This window comes from Mirounga angustirostris, unplaced genomic scaffold, assembly GCF_029215605.1.
Source record: "Mirounga angustirostris isolate CCGP_5_RB_7025 unplaced genomic scaffold, mMirAng1.0.hap1 SCAF_3, whole genome shotgun sequence".
Lineage (NCBI taxonomy): Eukaryota > Metazoa > Chordata > Mammalia > Carnivora > Phocidae > Mirounga > Mirounga angustirostris.
The window spans coordinates 111,752,482-111,774,725 of NW_026991711.1; the positions used below are offsets into that span (position 1 = coordinate 111,752,482).

Below are 22,244 nucleotides of genomic sequence, written 5' to 3' on the forward strand. Positions count from 1 at the left end.
TTTGCTTTTTCTTTAACTAGCACCCTTCAAAGGTTAAAAAAGAGAGAGAGGGACTATTCAGTCTGCATCACTACTTAAAACTATTAGAAGACAGCAATTCACTAGTTGGGACAATACAATTCAAAACACCAGAAAGATAACAGGTTTTGAGAAATTGGCATATGTTAGTGATTATACAATCATTCATTTCCCACAGATTTCTTTTTATAGGAAACTTTGGAAAATCCCAAAAGAACTGACCGAGTCATTTAAACCACAACAGGTTTCTTTCAACATCAAAACCATGGGTAGGAGTGGGTGAGGAATCATTTTCTTTTTCTTTTCTTTTATCCTCTTCTCTTCTCTTTCTCTTCTCTTTTCTTCTCTTCTCTTCCCTTTTATCTCCATCTCTCTTCTTCTCTTCTCCTCTCTTTTCTGTTCCTGTCCTTTCCTTTCCTTTCTCTCTTTCTTTTCTAAGCATGGATAGCTTGGTCTGAGTGTACAGAGCTGTGGCTTCCCCTCCTGTGGACGCCTTCTGAACAGCAGACCTGACTTCCTCCTCAAACCAAGGCATCCTGAAAACATCCAAGCAGAGGAAGCATTTTTTCACCATGACATGGGAAAGGGCCACAGAGATCCAAATGGAAACGGACATTTCATGTGAGTGACTATTTCTACCCCAGCTTGGCTTCTTGCCTAATTCAACAGACACTTAGGTGGCTGACGAGGGAAATTTTTGTTAAAGTGGATCCAACACTGAGTTGGACACGAAGCCTTTTGACTGGCGGCCGAGTTCCTTGTGCTAGCTGGCAAAATTCACAAATTTTTCTTTTGGTTGTTGTTGTTGGGTTTTGAAAATACTTCATTTCCTGGCAACAGTTTTCTTTCTTTAGTAGATAAAGGGAAAGATCTTTTCCATCTACACCATATAACACTCCTATCATCTTAGAAACTGTTTTCTCAACCAGGCAGGATCCCCTGAAGACTCACTCTCGCTCTCCATGGCCTCTTGACAGCTGGCTTATAACCAAGTGGTCTCAGAAACGTCCTCCCTTTCCCTGATTGTGTATGTCAGCAGGAGTCTGTTTGCTGTCATCAGAAGGTTCATCTTACATGTATGACCACAGGAGCTGTGTGTGTGTGTGTGTGTTTGTGTAAGGCGTGGGCACAGAGCCCAGTTTTAAGCTTTCAGGAATACTCAAAAACTGTGATTGAGAAAATTAGAGATTAAGATGGTACTCCTTCCCCTGTTGCTCCCTAGGAAGCAGTGTAAAATCTCTTGTTATGGGACACCTATCATATTGATGCAATACACACCACTGTGTTAGTCAAAGATAGACAATCTTCTACACTGGTGGCAGAGTGAATCGACACAACCTTTCTGAGTAGCATGGTAACAATACAAGTCAAAGTTTTAAAAATCATCTATCTGTACTTAGGAATTGATCTTAAGGAAGTATTCACAAGTGTACACTAAGATTTATTAGCAAGGATTTTCACTGCAAAATAAAAAGTGAAAACAAATGTCCAACATTTGGGAAATGGTGATGTGTCCATCTAATGGAAGATTCTGTAGTTGTGTTTTAAAAGAATATACAAAGATATGAGGCAAGGTCTTTAACATACTGTAGAGTGAAGGAAAAAGAAGAATAAGAAACTGACACCGTTTAATGACAGCTTTGTATAAATATGTATGCATGACTGCATAAGTAAATGACTAATAGGAAATACACCAAAGTTGTAGCAGTGATTTTTTCTGTAGCTTGCCATTCCAGCTAGGATGGATGGATGGATGGATGGATAGATAGATAATTAGGTAGATACACGTAAAACTGTTTTTGTAAGAAGGAAAATGCACTTTGTTAGATACAAAAAAGGAAATATTTACCTGATCTGTAAATAATTATGTTATGAAAATATCCATATCAAAGTAAAAAGAAGCATTTCATAGGCATAGCCATCACAGAAATAGAAATAGTTTAAAACAAACAAGAAATTCTAGGTAGAGCAGACAGGTGAGAGACAACCTAGTTCCTCTTTCTGTTTTCCCAGGGGAGAAACAAGAAGCACAGAGAGGTGGTATTTCTTTTATTGAGGTCATACTAACTTTGTGATAAAACTAGAACAAGTCTTAGCCCTTAGTTCATTCCAGTATGCAAGAGACGGCATTTTATTGTTACTGTTGTTCTTTCTTTGTTTACATGTAGGTCATTGATTTTGATTAAGTTTGGATTATTTGATTGACATATTTACCTCCCAAACGGTCACCTGTTTCTTGATATTGTGCATGGTTTGACATTCTAGATTGGAAAAGATTGTCACAATATTAATAATAGCCCTACATGTTGTGTAGACAATGTTTGATAAGTGTTGGTATGCAGCAAGAGCTTCTGTCTTTGAATCTGTTGCTATTTATGCATCTGACTTTTAACGTGGATGCCTTTGAATTTGAGATTAATCAAAAATGCAAGGGAAATAAACTAAAAGAAATGATTTCCAATCCAGTAACACAAAGTTCCTCTAGTAAGGTATTTTTTTCTGCATCAAGTACAGAAGCTTGTAAGAATTCAATAAATAGTTGGCGACCAAATTAATAAACACAAAGTTTTCAGAAACATTTTCCCTATGGCATGGAATTATATGTAGTTAGATTTGGCAGTACTGTTTAAATAATTCACATAGGTCTTTCCTTAAATTGTATGATAAAAGAAGACTTCCTGAAGAACAAGAATGGCTTCATTTTGGTTTAAACGCTTCCCTTTCTCAATGTGTAGATCTTATGTTGCAAATATTAACTGTGAAAGCATCACATACTACCTACCTGGTATTATAACTTTCTTACAATTCGGTCAGTGAGTATTTATAATTTCTAAGTAGGGGTATTTAAGCTAATGAGTTCTGAATAATATTTATGAACTATATTTTAATGACCCATTCTTTTGGGCACCTGGGTGGCTCAGTTGGTTAAGCGACTGCCTTTGGCTCAGGTCATGATCCTGGAGTCCCGGGATCGAGTCCCGCATCGGGCTCCCTGCTCGGCGGGGAGTCTGCTTCTCCCTCTGACCCTCCTCCCTCTCGTGCTCTCTGTCTCTCATTCTCTCTCTCTCAAATAAATAAATAAAATCTTTTAAAAAAATGACCCATTCTTTTTATTGAAAACATTAAAATCTTTTAGAAATCACTTTATAAATGCGATTATAATTCTTTTACCGTATTCATAGACCACTGCTTTCTCAGGAAAAGAGGTTACATGATTCAGGTTTAAAGAAACAAATTACCGTGCTAATCTTCAGGTATTTCTCTTCCTGACATGACCACTCCTGTCTAATTGTGGCCGCACAGGCTTCATCGTGGTGCTGCTTTCATTGGTGCTCCAGAGGTATTTGTCAGAGACTTGAGATTTGATGTAAGAAACACTAACCTTCAGCTCTTTCTGAAACAGACTGGCTCCTCTAAAATAATTCATAGAGTTGGCCTCATGAAAAGATAGGTGAGTCTACCAGGTAGAAGGACTTCAAATGTAATACAGGAGCTTTTAGTAGCATTTAGACTGATGTTCAGGATTCTTAGAATTAACTGTGCAGGCATCTCTGAATGTCGTGGACTGTTGAAAAGCCCAGAGCACGATTGCTGGAACTGTACCACAGTGGTAAGGTGTTCAGTTTGGCCATGGAAGTTTTGAACAAATTGGGAAGTATTACTTAAAAGCTTCCTTTGATAAGTTGCAGGGTCTCATAACCCCGGGTTCTCTTCCTCTCGTGGCACTGATTGGTGCATCCTGGGTAGAGGTACCTGCCTGTCGAGATGAGGCAGGTGCCCTTTACCGGCCGTGCTCCAACTCTGACCTAGCCTGCTTTACTCAGACATTAACTCATTTCCAGCTTCATCAATGTGGACATTTGATTTTTTTTGACCGCTGTCAGAGGACTAAAGCATTGTCGGTGCTGCCTTCTGCCCCAGGTATATTTGTAACTTGACTCAACATTTAACCCCGTATTGCATTGGAAAGTACGCTGAAATTTCAGTAGGTAATTCCCTTTTATATCCTTTTATGTGTAAATTATAGGCCCTCTTTATTCATTTTACGTCTTCCCTCTATTTTTAAGGAAATAATACAAGGTTTCCTAACCAGCTTTTCGGGGCTACTGCAGACTTTGCTTTTCTCCTCCTTTTCTGAAGTCTCATGGCATGTTTTATCTCTAAGAATTTAGTTCTGATGATTGGCACTGTAATATTGCTCTGGAATTCAATCCAATTCAAAGTCAGACATTTTTCTCCACAACGGGCAAGGATAATGCCTTTTACCAATATTACATAAAATACTAATATTTTTACTCATATTACTACTAATAAACTGGTGTTAATTTGCTAAAATTCCTAATATTACCGAACCTAGTTGAGCGCTGCGTGCACAGCAGATCTGCAAGTGTACTCATTGACTGCGTCAGTATTTCCACTTCTTCACTATTTAACCTAAAGCCTTAATTTCTTTCAGTATGAAAATTATTTATTGAACTGTAGCATATCACCCATAATGCATAGTAAGTCAAATAATATCAATTCCTCCTTCGTGTGTTTAGGAAGAAATACTTCTCACAGATGCATAACACAAAAATGTTAGTTCCTGCCCTGAATTTCTATTGCCTTATACATTTCTTCTTACCACTGCTGAGCCAATGTTTTCCTCTTTTAATTTCTCTATTAACTTTAATTAGGCTCATGAGTTTGCCGGCCAGGTGGGTTTTCCCTAAATACTCACAACTCCATTTTCCAGGCTAACAGCAGAATTAAGTTAAGCTGCAGATTTGTGGCAGAATCTAACATTATAAGCTATGGAAGTTTCCAGTGCCACCACAACTCATTTTATCCACTGAGGATTTCAGCAGGCAGCACTTTTAATAAGCCAGGCTCGACATTTTTCAAGGAATACTTTGGGATCCATTTTTGAAGGCAATATTGGTTATGATTCCACAGCTGGAAGATTTCTGAGGAAATAATGTTTTGTCCTCTTGAAAACGTACTTGGTCCACATGGCATACAGAACATAATAACTCTAAGCAACCGGTTCTCAATTTTACTAACACATATCTCTAATATGTAATTTTCCAATGCCATTATAGTAGGGGCATATGATAAAAGAAGAGTAGGATTAGTTCCAATTCACTCTTATTTTATCTCATTTTATTTTGTCTTTTAGGGAACATAAATCGCCTACATTATTTATGTATTTTAGCGCATTAACATAGATTTCATTTGTAATTTTCTTACTAAAAATCGGGAAAAAATGAACAGAACAGAGCTGAAAATCTTCCTGCGATCATATGGGGCATTAGATCGTCTCAGGTACCGGCTGCTGGTTTAATAAAAGGATAGGATTTCCATTTACTCCGGGCAGGCTTAATGTATTGTTCTCGGAGTGAGACAGTCAGAATGAGTCAGGAGCCAAAGAATACACTTTATAGACACAAATAATCGTAAATTCAGAATGTCACCTTTAGGCAGAGGCATTTTTATTATTGTTAGTGGAGCTGCTGAGTAGGTTTGATGTTTTATTCTCTTGAGGACTCAATGTTCCCGAGTCCTGGAGCCCTGTCTTTATCAGGCTTGCAAGGAGGGAGCCCAGCCAAACTTGCTTCCTATACTTCTCTATGATTGATAGCAGATGGCATGCTTTAAAATAAACCTATCCATTAGCAGTCCTCAGTGTTTTTACTCAAGGCATTTACAACTGTCTCAAGCAGAAAACACATTCACTCCGTGAACTAGTTTCAGTCCACAACAGCTGTACAGGTGCAAATCTCTCATTAACTCTTAAATAGTAGTGAAATAAACAATGGCTTTTTCTCTTACGCTATTTAAGGGAGTATACTTCAAAGCTGCTGTGGAATTACTCTCCTCCGCAGCAGAGCTTCAAAGGATGGGTTTTATTTTTTTTTAATTTTTATTTTTTTAAAGATTTTATTTATTTATTTGACAGAGACAGAGATAGCGAGAGCAGGAACACAAGCAGCCGGAGGGGGAGAGGGAGAAGCAGGCTTCCCCCCAAGGAGGGGGCCCGATGTGGGGCTCAATCCCAGGACCCTGGGATCATGATCTGAGCCGAAGGCAGACGCTTAACGACTGAGCCACCCAGGCGCCCAAGGATGGGGTTTTATTAAAACTGAGTAATATTATGCCATGATATGCTAGTCCAAAGAAGGTATAAACCATGCGGTAGATGTTATAGTTTTAAAACTCATTTCTAGGCACACGTATTTGGTGGTAAATTACAGTCTCATAGGAGTGCTTGTAATGAGGTAGAAAAGAAGAAACAAAACTCAACAAGAGTCCTTGGCCAGGGACTCAGGCCCCTGATCCCATGCACCTCTACCAGAGACATGTAGTCTCCTCTCCCCTCCCTCTGGTCCCTCCCTGTTTGCAAAGGGAGTGTTCACCTGAGCTTTGGCCATGTGATGAGTTAATGGTTTCTTTTTAGGCAGCCAACCAAATTTCCTTGCATATTGGTGTTTAGAGAAAAGCAGTCATTTTATTTATTTATTTTTAAAGATTTATTTATTTGGGGGAGGGGAAGGGACAGAGGGAGAGAAAATCCTGAAGCAGACTCCCCGCTGAGTGCAGAGCCCTACTTGGACTTGATCCCAGGACCACGAGATCATGAACTGAGCCGAAATCAAGAGTTGGACGCCTAACTTATTGAGCCACCCAGGCGCCCCAAGCGAAGTCATTTTAAAAGTTAATTTGTTGCGCGCCTGGGTGGTTCAGTTGGTTAAGCGACTGCCTTTGGCTCAGGTCATGATCCCGGAGTCCTGGGATCGAGTCCCGCGTCGGGCTCCCTGCTCAGTGGGGAGTCTGCTTCTCCCTCTGACCCTCTTCCCTCTCATGCTCTCTGTCTCTCATTCTCTCTCTCTCAAATAAATAAATAAAATCTTAAAAAAAAAAAAGAAAATATTAAAAAAAAAAAAAAGATTCCTAATTTTACATATAAGGAAGCCACTGTGTTGTGTTATGGTTGTTGTAATTAACAATAAGACCCCAGACAGAGTATTTCCTGAAAGGAGGAACTGATAGCTTGGATTCCAAGGCCACACTGCCTGGGTTCAGATGCTTGCTTCAGCACTTATTGTCTGTATGACTGTAAGCATGTCCTTTGTTGGTCCCTGTCTGTTTGCTCACTTCTTACTTTATAGGCCTACTGTGCGCTAATAACTGATATGGTCATTGTGATGACTGAATGAATTAGTGTATGTGTAATGCATAGAAGAGTGCCTGAGACTTAGTAAATGCTGTGAAAGTTTTAGCTATTGCATTGCAATCATCATCATTATGAATCATATTAGACTGATGTTAAGCCTCTAATGTAGTCTTCTCTGATTATCTTCTTTGTCTAAGATTCTGTGTTTTGAAATATTTTAATGTTCAAACAAAACAATTTGTTTTTATTTCACATTTTATTAATCAAACACATACACAGTTGCCAATTGGAGACTCTGATCAGCATGAGGTAGTAAGAGTTTTCATATGAAATTGATAAGATTTTACCCCAAAGCAAAGTAATTTGACACTCTAGCTTTAGCAGCCTTATTATTGGTGAGTGTGTTATTCCCTTGGGCCTTCTGAAATAATGAAACTGGTTGATGGAGCCCTTCATTACAACCTTCCATGGGTCCCAGTGGGCCCATGCTGCCATGATAGGTAAACCTAAGCCAAAATATCTCTTCAATGGGCAGCTGGAGAAGCAAAGCAGTAACAGTCATAAAATATGTTCTATGCCTATCCTATCCCCAGCTATAGTTTTTAAAGGGGAGCATGGTTTAAAGGATTTTTCAGACTGAGGCCACATACCAGAGACTTGCCTTTAACTGCCTAATGACCACCTAATACAGATATTTTGGAAAAATGCTGAAAAAATCCAAGTGGGCACAAGGCACTTCCATTACAAGCCATCTTCATGGATTTTGTGTGTTTTCTCACCAGGAGCCTTTTGTAGAGACATTTGTCTTCTTGTCTTTGAAAGTTGCACTCAAGTAAGTTTTAGAATAAATATACCTATACACAAGGTGAAAAAAACCCCCAAATGATGCAGGGAAATTTAAGTGATGAACAACACCTGTTAGTGCTGGCTTATTTTATGTTGGTATGGATATTTGATATCCAATTATTACCATTATAATAATGATTTGGTTACCCATAACATTTCACTTGGATTTCTGAAAAGTAATTCCATATTGGGTGTGGTTATAGAAGGTAAACACTGGGCCAATGGATATTCCATACTTCTTGCTGTAAGCTTCAAGGGAATATGGCTAGAAATTTGAGATTACTCAAGGGTACCTTGATGTGCATTTTAGAGGAAGTTGGTATATTAATGGTTCCTCTACACTTCATTACTAGTTTTAGTATCACACTGAATGGGATTAAGTCAGTTAGATTTACAAACTCTTTACACAGAGAGGAAGAAAGAAAAAAAAGAAATAAGGAATGGGGCCTAGGAAAATCGGTACACTTATTGGATTAAATGTCCTAGAGAGAGAAATTAAGTTTTAGTAAGAAGTTATTTTTTCCAGAAAGGTAGATATTAGGAGCTTGAAAAAAATTAAAAATATATTTAAATATTAAGATTTTTATGGTAGAATGAACTAAGACTATATTATTACAGAAGTATAATTATGTATGATTTATATCTCCTATAGAACTCCAAATAATCAGCATTTGTAATGCAATGGAAGAAAGGAAGTTAGGGAACTCGACATCAGTGTACCTGCATTCAATAAAGAATAACAACCTAATATCTGTCTACCCTTAGGCCAATTACTTCAGCTCTTTGTTCTTAAATGTAAGTTCCCTATGTCTCAGATCCCTCATCTGTAAGTTAAGAAGGTTGGACTAGATCAGAAAACCAAACAAATCGCAGGTGGGTTTGGATTCCCCACTCCCATGGCCATGACAGGCAGCAATAATTGATTACAGACTCTCCCTGCTGAGCCAATATGAGTCCTTGAATTCTCAATGCAGTGACCTGAGCAGCCTTTCTTTCAAAGTGAACTTGAAATGAGGCTCATTTGGTATCTCTGTGAGTCCCTCTATGGTCCCTAAAGTGGATTAATGGTTTTCCACCTTGAGGCACTATCTAAGTTTAAATGGGCAGTTGTGTTAAATGGAGAAATGGATAAAATAATACATATTTTGGTGAGTATGGTATAAATGCTGGTGTTTTAATATTTCCTTCAATGACTGTATTCCTGTGAGGAATGCTTCCTTTTAGGGAAATCACTTTTTTTAAATTTTAAAACATTTTTAAGATTTTATTTATTTATTTGTCAGAGAGAGAGAGAGCACAAGCAGGGGGAGCAGCAGGCAGAGGGAGAATCAGGCTCCCCTCTGAGCAAGGAGCCTGATGCGGGGCTCGATCCCAGAACCCTGGGATCACGACCCTAGCCGAAGACAGACACTTAACCAACTGAGCCACCCAGGTGCCCCTAGGGAAATCTTGATATCCTTTCACACTGGCTCATTTATTTATTGATATGGCTTTAAAACTGCTGAACCTATTGTTTTCTTTTCATTGCTCACTTGGCCTCTTATTCAGTATAACCTTAAAGTACTTTCTGCTAGTTTATACCCTGTCTGCGTTCTTCTAAACTGATCCAAGAATTGTGTTCCCAGTGTTCTCTTTGATAGCTATTTATCCCTTGAGTCCCCCTTTTCCTGTTTATTCTTTTGAAGACTTGTTCCACTTCATTCAAAATTTGAAATTTGAAATCTCCAAGTACTGTATATCTGTCTATATCTCTCTCTGAACTCTGTTCAGTTGGAATGTTTTAGAAGTTGAGGTTCATTCCCAACGATGGATCATGTTGGGTTTCTCTGCATTATTAGTTATGTGTCAGAGTAGACAGCAGTTATCCAGAGCTTTCCAAAGTGAATAGCAGTCCTTGGAAACCAGGACATTATCTTTAGTTGACAAAACTTCCCTGATAAATATGTAACTTATTGCATCATCTAAAATAATAGCAATTTCGGGCGCCTGGGTGGCTCAGTTGGTTAAGCGACTGCCTTCGGCTCAGGTCATGATCCTGGAGTCCCGGGATCGAGTCCCGCATCGGGCTCCCTGCTCAGCGGGGGGTCTGCTTCTCCCTCTGACCCTCCTCCCTCTCATGCTCTCTCTATCTCATTCTCTCTCTCAAATAAATAAATAAAAAAATAAAATAAAATAAAATAATAGCAATTTCTTTAGAATGTATTGAGTTTAGCATTATTCCTTACAATAATTCTTCTTTTTCATATACTTTCAGATGGAGTAAATAAACTGTCCCAGCTCAGAACTTTATTACTATTATACCTTTTAGTAGCACTTTACATGTTATAGAATGCTTTGAAGTTTCTATTTCTAGTGGTTTTCAAGAAAATGTGGTCTTTGGGATATAATTATGGTTTAGGACCTACGAGACAGAGTTTAGCCCTTCCCTGTCTCTGTCACTGTGATTTAGGTTACAATCAATGACCAGTGACCCTATTTCTCCACAATCAAGTTTTCATCTCTGTAAAATGGGTACAGTATTGCTAATTTTGTTTGTGTGTGTGCTAAAAAGAAACATTTTCCTAGACTATTTGCTTTAAGCTCTTCAAGAGAAGAAAGCCATGAGTATCATACTGTGTCATCTCAGACCCTGTTTACCACTCTCATGTTCCCTTCCTAACAAAGAAATAATGAAATCGTCCCTGAGACAGAAGAGTGGCTGGATGGTAGCCAAGGATTTAGGTTGCAACCCCAGTGGTGTTTGACATGTGTGTTAATCAGTTGACGTTCTTGTCACCTGGAGTAATGTTAAGTTGAATTTGTATGTTCAGCACAATGAAACAAGCAAACAGATTTTTCAAATGTTGAATGTTCAGCAAATTAACAGTTATAAGCCTTCATATCCAAAGGCAATGAAGTATTGTTATACAATTAAAATTAAACAGAATTTACATTGACAATAAATAAATATATACTTTAAGTTGAGAAAAATGTGAGCAAATATATTAGCAATAATTAACATGTAGTACTTCAAATAATAGTTTAATTGTTTACAAAACTAATTTTTCTATTGCACATTCACAGCAAAGCAATCGGGGCATTAATCAGCTAGGTTCTGAATGGCTGACTATCAGAGGTTTGACAGAAATCAGGTCAGAGGCTTGCTGTACAGTTTCCTCTTTGAGAAATCTTGTGACTATTCCCAGGAAGAGAAGCCAAACACACACACACACACACACACACACATGCGTGCACGGGCGTGCAAACCTTCATAATAAACAAAATAACAATATGACTTTATGTGGAACCTTTATTTTCAAAGGATCCCAGAATGCTTACAAACTGTTATTCAAACCATATACAGGAACCACTGAAGCGCGGCCTTATTTTGGAGCCAGAAGAGGAGCTGAAATGTCAGTTGAAGTGGATGTTCTTGTTCTGGAAGGGGTGTGGCTTGCGTGACCTAATAGGAGTTTTCTGGCTCTGATTTCTGCCCTGCTGTGTGGGTGGAATTCCTCTGCTTTGGAGCTGCTTGTATAAGGCGAGGCTGTATTGCTTTGGAAGGTGGGAAGTGAAGGAGCATCCAGTAGTGGAAAGAGGAGGCATGGGGAATGGACTGTTTATGTTCCTGTCACCAAGTGGCAGTGACTACAGCCAGTCACGAGTTGCTGGGCTCCCTGCCCCTGGGTAGAAAAACTCTGTCCCAGGTGCTAACTGAACCAAGTTATTTGCATTGCCAAATGAAAAATTCATCTCCTATGTGAGTTTTTGAAGGAAAAATATAATGACAAGTTCAACTGGCTCACATATAAGATCGTAGAATTTTGGAATAGGATGGATACCAGAGATTATCTAGTCAAAAAGCTTTATTTTATCTTTGAGAAAACTAGGACCCAAACAGGGGAAGAGATAAGAGCACTATCTTCGATCAATATCAGAATCTTCCATTTGGAAGACACCTTAGTGATTAACTAATTACATCCCCCACACAATTATAGAATGACATCCAAAACCCTTCTGAGAATTATTTCAGCACTTCTGTTGACTGACAGGGACTAGGATGTCAGAGAGCAATGAATTCCATTGTTGGAAGTCTCCCCTTAGGAATATTCTTCAGAATATTCATTCTTTCATTTCTTTAATACACATTTATTAAGTGCCAATTATGTGCCAGGTATTAAACTAGGCTTTGGAACACAAAGGAACAAATACAAAACAAGAGCACCTAATATTTATTGAGACCACATTACAGGTTAGTTACCATGTGCTTTATACATATTAACTCATTTATTCCTCATAACAAGCCTTTGAAGTAGGAGCTGTTATTTTCCCCATTTACAGGTAAAGAAGAGAGTATAACTTGCCAAAAAGATGCAGCTAATAAGTGGCAGAGCAGGGATTTAAGCCAGGTGTGATAGCTTTTGAGTCTATGCTCTTCACCATAACTCCATTGCACTCTAAGTCACCAGCTAAACCAATAAATGAACAACACAATAATTGATTCTTATTAGAGCTATGAAGCAAAGGAGCAGAGTTCTACAAAAGGCTTAATGAGCCCCACTAGCCACAGTGGTCAGGGAGGACTTCGAAGGAACCAGCCATCAGAATAGCTTTGTCCAGAGAAGAACAAGCTCAAAGGCTTCCCCAACAAGAATGGGGAAGAATCTGATGGAGCCCAAACTTTCTTCTTCTAAAGTTCTCCAATTTAATTCTACTCTTGAAATTATAAAATGTAGATTGAATCCCTCTACCATATACATCTGGGAGTAAGTGAGGCTCTTTATCTTGAGAAGTACAATATAAACCACCAATCAGTGATTTTATAAACAGACCTTTGCCTTTTAATAAAGGCCTTTGTAGAAACTATTAGGTTTTGTCCTTAATCTCTGCTCCTTTTATTTTGTTGTTTCTGTCACCTCACTTGCTTCTCCCACCTTTATAATAATGGTGTTTGCTAAAAACGACCTCCCCTGATCCTTGGCACTTTAACGGGAAAAAAACAACTAAAATGTTTAGTTTAGTGTTTACTATGTATCAAGCTTCAGGGGAAGACCCTTATATACATTATTTCATTTAAATATCACACTTCGATAAATTGTATCATTAAATAATTTAACACATTGAGGTCAGGGAGATTAAATTTGCCTAAGACCACTCTACTGGTTAGTAGCAAAACCTGAATTAAAAAAAAAAAATTGTTTGCATGATTCCCAAAATTGCTCAACTCTTTTCTTCCCATATTCCCCCTGTTAATTTGCTGAATATTCTGATGTTTAAAAATTTTTTTTACTTGTTTTGTTGTTCTGACTATACAAATTCAACTTAACATTACTCCAGGTGATAAGAAAGTCAACTGATTAATGTCAAACACCACTGGAGATACAACCAAAATCCTTGGCTACCATCCAGCCACTCCTCTGTCTCAGGGACAATTTCACTATTTCTTTGTTGAGAAGGTGACCTGAGGGTGGAAACAAAGTAGAGCCTTACTTATGATGGGAGCTTCCTAGGACAGCTTAGGAAACCTCAGTAGGGTTAGGGCCTCCTCTTTGTGGTTGTTGTTACATATACATCTCTAATCTCAGGGTGGGTCTTATAATTGATAGCATTTTATAAGCCAGTCATGGCATAGTTTTCATTGTTTGTTTATTATGAATGTACTTGGTCATAGATAATTATATTGTTTTTTCAGTTATATATGGATTGTTGCAAGTACATATGTTTAATTGCTTCTTTTTATTTTTTATTGAAGTATAATTGATGTACAATATCCTATTAGTTTCAGGTGTATATCATACTAATTTGATATTTTCATACATTACAAATGACTACCACAATAAGTCTAATTACCATCTGTCACCATACAAAGTTACTGCAATACTGTTCACTCTCTTCCCTATGCTGTACTTTATATCCACATGACTTACTTATTTTATAACTGGAAGTTTGTACCTCTTCATCCCTTTCACCTATTTCTCCCACCCCGTTGTCATTGCTTTCTAAAATGTTTTCTTGATTGTTGTCTCAAAACTTGCTGTTGACTCCTTGTGATCAGATAAAAAAAATAAAACATAAAATCAAAACTTGGAGAATAATGTCAAGTGATCTGGAAAAAAAAATTAGACACAATGGTATAGCACTCTTTTTTTTTTAAGATTTTATTTATTCATAAGAGACAGAGAGAGAGAGAGGCAGAGGGAGAAGCAGGCTCCCCGCTGAGTAGGGAGCCCGATGTGGGACTTGATCCCAGGACCCTGGGATCATGACCTGAGCCGAAGGCAGATGCTTAACCATCTGAGCCACCCAGGCGCCCAATGGTATAGCACTCTTAAAGAACTGAAACAGCATCAGTATTCTGCTGGCATGTATCATGCTACTGTGTTAAAAAAAAATTCTGAGCATCATGTCATCATTTAATTAGCACTACTTTTATTTTCTTTATCACACATAAAATAATCCTCAGTGTTAGAGTCCATGACATCTTAGAGCCAATAAAATATGATGAATGACATGACCAAATTCACATAGAAAGTGACTGGTAGGGCCCACAATCACAAAACTTGTAAAGGGTCCATACTCCAGAAAATGGGAAAAAAACAACTAAAATGTTTAGTTTAGTGTTTACTATGTATCAAGCTTCAGGGGAAGACCCTTATATACGTTATTTGCTAAGCTATCCTGCCTTTTAGTAGAACAGTGAGGAATTATTTTTTTTCTACTCCACGTATCAAAGATGGGCAACATATTATATGCATTAAGAATTAAAATGCATCCTGCGTTATGCCTAGAAAATACTATAAAACAGACCATGACATAATAAAAATACGTATTCTATCAGTGTTGATTATAATCTTCGCTTAAGGTGGTATACTTTCAAATACTAACATTGAATTGATCTCCTACAATCAGTCTTCAAGGACAGTGGATTGAGATGGTAGCCATTCAAGAACACACACTGTGTCCATTCTTCATTCTAGGTTTCCCTCACATTGTATCTCTTTTTCTGATGTATGAGACTGGTAGTCTAGTAACGTAGGACACTGGGGCTTGACATGTACAAAGAAACTGAAACACTACATTATCTTGGGATAAGAACAAAGAAGAGAAAAACAAAACTACTTAGGGAAGAGTTAAAGAGTTTCTTGATGGCGGAGTATCCTTGAAATTAAATATTTCTCTATACAAGTTGACATTTAAAATGTGTGACTTAAGAGAGATAAGAAGAAAATTGTGAGAAATATAACCTTAAATATTTTGGATCACATTTTCATGAATTATGCAGCATTTGGCACAAACTTTAGGAAACAGAAACACTCTAAGGTAATGATGAGTATCTGTATGCACTTCATGTGAACATACATGCCCGCTGACACAGTGTATTTGGGGTATAACGTACTAGATATATAGAATATGTCTATGGTCACATTGCTTTTCCTGCCACTGTTCCATCCCTGGGACTAAATGCTGGCTCTTGAAAATTTGTCTTTATGGATGCTTCCATGCTGAACTTACGAAACATAGTTGTTGGATAGCACAAATGTTGTTTTCATTCTTCCCGGGCAGTCGAATGTCCTCTGAGAAGTCACCCTGCAGCCATTCTTAGAGATGACTTGTTGTAGACGGGACGGAACAAAGCGGTAAAAGAAATAAAATGAAGCTATGTTGTCATTGGCTACCCTTTAAACATATTAAAAACTCTCAGAAGAGATAATCTACAGTAGGGAATAGTGCTGTGTTGGCATAGGGTGCACAGGATGACCTAATGGGTCTTTTCCATCTCTAATTCCTGTGATATTGCAGATCTAAGAGATGGAGCCAGTCATTGTTTATACCATGACAGATTTCTGTCTCTCCCCCACCTCCCCACCTCCCCACCCCCCTCCTGCGTCCCTGGAGTTCAACAGAGAATCTCTTAAAATAAACAAAAACTGTGAGAAACTAAGAGAAGTCAGGGACTGGTCCACTTTTTTTTTGGTGGCAGAGTATGGAAAGTATGAAGTGCTGATCTAACTGTACACGCTGGAAAGCACAGGGGCCTGAGCCATTTACACTACAGGCAGTAGTTAAAAAAGGAAAAAAAAAAAAAAAACTTGAAAAAATGGGTGTAACCCTGGGCTTTGATACAACTGGCCTTTCAGCCCCCACTTGAGATTTGAACATCCCCAAGGGAAGCTGTGGTTTGGAATAAGATCGTGCATTTAATTTCACTCAGAGAACTTATTGGACTTGGCACCAAAAGAAAGAATTTGCAGTATATTTTTTGTCATGATTAGTGGCCCCCTCACCACAACATTTGATTATTTTGGAAAGGGAAAAGTTAAATCCTTGTAAAGTTGTGATTTACAATTTGCGAGCATCCAGGTAGGGAGCATGACTTCTGCCAGCTTGATCATGGGATCCACATTTTATTCTAGCTCATTGATGTGAGAAAACAAAACAGTTCTGTGGGGGGAAATAGACTTGGAAATATATCCCTTGATTATCCTGGGAGATTTTCTCTCTACACTACATCTTCTCTCAGTCACGTTGATTTTGGTCTCGGCTGGAACTTGTAGCGAGAAACTGGCATGTGGCTGGTTTACTTTTCATTTCTAATCTGTAGTATCTGGTATTTTCATTGTTTGATTTCTTGGCCCTCATGGTTATGCAAATCTTGAGGCAAAGGAGTTAAAAGGAGGTTCTAATTTTATACCTGAAAATAACTTTCCCTGGACATTTTTTTTCCCCTCAAGCTTTATGATGAAGCGTGGAGATCTCATGGATATTTTAATACAGACTAAAATATGCCCAGATAACCAAAGGGAAAGGGAAAGACCAACCGGGGAGTCTGATGAATATTTTCCTGGTAGATGCACAACTTTCCCCACAACCATGATGCTTTATCCTCTGACATTAAGAATTCTGTTTGCAGAAGTCACATTCCTTTGAACTCAGCTTTCTGAAATGGTGTCCTGCCGCAAGGACTGAAGTGGGGTAAGTTCGAGCATCAATGCTGAGTAACAGCCAAGCAAATCAGATTCTGCTCTAGCATCCAACAGTCAGTCGGGTCTTGAAGCAAATCTCGAAGTGGACTTAATACCAATTTCATGCCACTTCTTTTACTACTTTTGAAATTTGGGGTCTATTTCTATTTGGATTTGTGCTTGCTGGAAAACAGTCTATAACGTTCAGGCAGAGAGTTCTCACCATGATTACTAAGTGAAAGCTATTTGCTGAATAATGTCAATGTAGCAATGCTAGCAGTGTTGTTGGCAGAGGGAAGACACTTTTTTTTTTCTCTTGTTCTGGACTTGGACAGGGGATAAAGATAAATCAAAGAATTTCACTGGTATTTGGGAAGTATTCCATTTGGTATACTTGTCCCAAGTTGGTCATGGTTGTTAAGGGGATAGACAGGTAAGGGCAAGGAGCCCGGGTTCCGGTCCTAGCCGCTGTGTGACCTTGGGCAAATTGTCTGTCTCCTCTAAGTCTGTCTTCTCCTCTGTACAATGGAGCAAGTATAATGGTTTCATTTGGTTGTCGCGGGGATGGGAAGGTGAATAGGAATGTATCATTAATGTTGTATAATGATTGGCACATAATAAGATTTCAGTAAGTGTTAGTTATTATGGCTGTTTGGTATTGACCTCAGGAGCAGGAGAGTTCCTGGTTGTATATCCTGGTAAAATTAGATTCCGTTTCTCTGTGGAAGCGAGATACAAAATCTGCTTCCTCTTTCTACTCTCACTGACTTAATGACAGGGAGTCAATAAGAGTGTTCTTACTTGACCCCACCTTTGCAAAGCTAATATGAAATTTGAATCAAAAGCGAATTCTTTCTGTTTTAATGAGGACTTTTTCAATTGATCGTGACAGAAAACCAACTTGAACTTTTTCTTATATTCTCATGTTTCTAGGAATTCTAATCTGTGGATTCCTGTTATCTCCTTTTCCCTCCTGCCCACCCCCCTCATTTTTACTCTCTCCCTTCCTTCTCCAGCATTTACTTTCTTCTGTGACGGTTTCATTTTAGGCAAGCTGTCTACACATGATGGCAAATGTGCCCTCCCAGCATAGCTGATCTGACAGAATTCCTAGAGGATACATCACAAAATAATAAAATGATGTGGCACAGAGATAATTCTCATAGTGAAGGCTAGATTTTCTCCCAGATATCTCTAGTGGATATACACCAGTTACCACTTGTGGTTCATTTTTCTCTACATATGCTCCTTTTTTTATATGTGCACAAATTTGTAATGTCTTTCCTTAAAATAACGCAACCTTCCTCTATACTATAAACACATTCACCTCTTTCAAAACAGATATAAACCTATATCTTACTTTGTTACTGCATCCCAATGCAAGTTCAGGGTCTTTGATGGAGGTATATTTGCCTTGAGTCTGATGCAAATGTGGCAATTTCATAAGCACCAAATGCTACATGGTATTTTCAATTGTCACCTCCATGGACAATGGAAGAGGAATGAGGAGATAAATTCATTAAGATTACCATTCAGAAAAGAGGAGAAGGAGAAACAACTTATAGCGGCCAAGAATTTTGGGCATATAGCATATTCTGTTGGACTAGGGTGGCAGGATCTCTTCCTTCTGGTGGTGGAACGTGTTCCACAGTCACCAATCTGGCTCTGAGATGCTTTTTGTCCATTGTCTTTCATAGCCCCATCTGAGAGGGCAAAGGTTCTCCTGCTGTGACAAAGTGACTTTAAGCAACTCATGTCATCCTGACATGGTCTCAGTGCCCTGGGGAATGACTTGGGGATTGACCATTCCCCACCTTTATTTGTTGGTCTCTGAGTTTCTTTGATAAACATCTTTAATGTGCTATGGTGAGTGCTGTGAATTGTGCAAGACTGATGAATCACAGACCTGTACCTCTGAAGCAAATAATACAATATATGTTAAAAAAGAAGAAGAAGAAGAAGAAGAAGAAGAAGAAGAAGAAGAAGAAGAAGAAGAAGAAGAAGAAGAAGAAGAAGAAGAAGAAGAAGATAGCAGGAGGGGAAGAATGAAGGGGGGAAATCGGAGCGGGAGACGAACCATGAGAGACGATGGACTCTGAAAAACAAGCTAAGGGTTCTAGAGGGGAAGGGTTGGGAGGATGGGTTAGCCTGGTGATGGGTGTTGAAGAAGGCATGTTCTGCATGGAGCACTGGGTATTATATGCAAATAATGAATCATGGAACACTACATCAAAAACTAATGATGTAATGTATGGTGATTAACATAACATAACATAAAAAAAAAAAAAAAGGTATGTCCAGACTATGGGCTCTGAGAAACAAACTGAGGGTTCTAGAGGGGAGAGGAGTGGGGGGATAGGTTAGCCTGGTGATGGGTATTAAAGAGGGCATGTTCTGCATGGAGCACTGGGTGTTATACGCAAACAATGAATCATGGAACATTACATCAAAAACTAATGATGTAATGTATGGTGATTAACATAACATAATAAAAAAAAATAAAAAAAAAAAACTTAGGAGGCTTTGTTTCACTTTAAGAGCTCTACATATTATTGATTCTAAGACTCACATTCTTATTCACCTTTTAACATTTCTGAAATGTTCCTAAAGCCAGTGAATGCATGAAGTCAAGCGCTGTGAAGGGCTGGATTCTAGACCCTATACTGGGCTTTTCGTTTTGTTTTGTTTTCCTTTTAGTAAGAGGCTTAATGTGTTACTCACACCTCCTCTACTGCCTATGGTGCTAACAAGTACCTTAAAGAAGGCAAAAAATTCTTTAACAGTCACTGTTTAGAGTGGCTAGGAATGTGGAGGGACAAAGTGGACAAAGTCAGACACATTAACATACCTATTTATTACCTTTATGGTGTGTAAAATTTGACTATTTACTATTATAAAAACCTTTGATGTTCACTAATGTCATTTACATTAGTATCGACATCATCTAGGACATCTACCCACCCTCTTCCAAAATACCTCTTGATACCCTTGCAGAGTCACAGTCAAGGTTGGATTTGATTCACATGATTATGATCAAATCTGGCATTTAAAAGTTTTTGTATGTGCTAGTGAATTCATCAACATGGTCTCTATTCGTAATTTCTATGGAAGTATTAAGTTGTCATTTGCATTTAAAAAATTAACATCCACAAAATCCACATCATCTTTTGCAGACTAAGTCTATTCTCAGACAACTGTTGGATTTAGTTTATTTGCAAGGAGCAGAGCTTAGACTCATTTATGACATGGTTGACTTAGCAGTTTCCTCTCCACCCAACCCCCTCGATTCTGTGTCCATTTATTGTGCCCACTTTCTTTTCAGTCTGCACTTGAGTAATTCATATCTTCCTGTTTCTTAACACACACCTCTGTCAATACCTTCTTTAAGGAACAGATCTGGTATCAATTGGTTTTACTTTGGCATAACTTAAAGTCAATCCTAGTTGTGCTTTCTTTTCATGCTGACACAGTTAGGCAAGGTATTTCTCAGTGAGCATGCTGGAGAGAAGACTTTACCCTTTTCCCCTGAAGTACAACTAGTGAAAATACTGCTCACACTGATTAAGAATAAAATTGAGTTTAGAGGATAGGTTAGATGAAGGCCTAGAACCATACTTACTAAACTTAATCATAAAAATTATCTGGCGCATTAAAAAAAAAAAAAAAAAAGTTTCCTGGGCCCTGTTCCAGACTCATCGGGTCAGACTCTCTGAAATAAGGTCTTGAGAATTGTTCTTTAATGAACTCCCCAGGCAGTTCTTATGACCAGGCAAGTTGATCTAAAATAAGCCAATAGTGGGAGAGGGCATAAACATAAGAGAGCACAGTGGATGCCACAAGATACTACATGACATGCAAAAGGGTACAACTTTGATCTTCCTTCTTCAAATACATTTATAGATGGTATAATCTTATTGAAATATTGTTCTTCTTACAGTTTATCTTTCTTATATTGCAAGTTTTAATATATCCAAAAGCTAGAAAGTTATATGCAGTTTGAAACCAGAGAGAATAAATGACTAAATCCCACAGGATCTCGATGTGAGGATTCTATGGAAGTGAGATAAACTGCTGCCTCCATAAATATAAATCACTTGGTTTCATCTCATTTATCTCCTGAAGAGTAACTTTACTCCAAATCTAGCATTTCTTTGCTTTTATTTCTTCATATACTTTAATCTTTCTTTAAAAAAAATTATATATTTTCTAACTTTATTGAGGAATGATTGACAAACAACTCTATATATTTAAAGTGTACAGCTTGATTATATATATGAGTATAATATATATATTATGTATAATATATACAGACACACATATACAGTGGAATGATTACCAAGATCAAAATAATTAACAGATCTTCTTCTCACGCAGTTAACTCTTTGTGTGTGTGTGTGTGTAGTGAGAGAACACTTAAGATCCACTCTCAGTAGCGTTTAAGTATACAGTACCATATATTATTAACTACGATCGCCGTGCTGTACTTTAGATCCTCAGAACTTATTCTTGTTAAAACTGAAAGTTTGTACCCTTTGACCTACATCTTCCCATTTTCCCCTCACCGTAGCCCCTGACAACCATCATTCTGAGAGCATTATGGTAGGTGAAATAAGCCAGACAGAGAAAGACAAATACTGTATGGTATCATTTACATGTGGAATAAACAAACAACCAAACAAAAAATAATTTTCTAGAAACAGAATTGAATGGTGAGTACTTTAGTCTTCTTAATCTGAGGCAATTTTGCAAGCATTTTATTACTTTAGAGAAGGGTAATATTATAGGTAAAAATGATGAATATCATGATGTATGTGATCTTTTATAATTTTTACTATTTAATATTTCTATGTTAAGGAATCCATTTAGAAGTATTCTAACATCTGAAACAAATAATACATTATATGTTAAAAAAAAGAAGAAGAAGATAGCAGGAGAGGAAGAATGAAGGGGATGGAAATCGGAGGGGGAGACGAACCATGAGAGACTATGGGCTCTGAAAAACAAACTGAGGGTTCTAGAGGAGAGGGGGGTGGGGGATGGGTTAGCCTGGTGATGGGTATTAAGGAGGGCACGTTCTGCATGGAGCACTGGGTGTTATGCACAAACAATGAATCATGGAACACTACATCAAAAACTAATAATGTAATGTATGGTGATTAACATAACATAATAAAAAAAAAGTATTCTAACATCAACTTCTGAATTAAATCAATATCTACATAGATGATACTGAAGTGGTTAAAATATATAGTCCTTTATATAATTTAAATTGTGCTATGCTGCAA

General features: G+C 38.0%; 1 protein-coding gene across 1 annotated transcript in view; it reads left to right on the plus strand.

Annotated features, from left to right (window-relative positions):
* The first annotated feature begins 309 nt into the window (after positions 1–309).
* Positions 310–22,244, plus strand: part of LOC123839428 (uncharacterized) — a 280,569-nt gene continuing 258,634 nt past the window's right edge. Inside the window, exon 1 of the mRNA XM_064586484.1 lies at positions 310–639. The gene's annotated coding sequence lies outside the window, so the exon portion shown is untranslated. The remainder of the gene's footprint in view (positions 640–22,244) is intronic.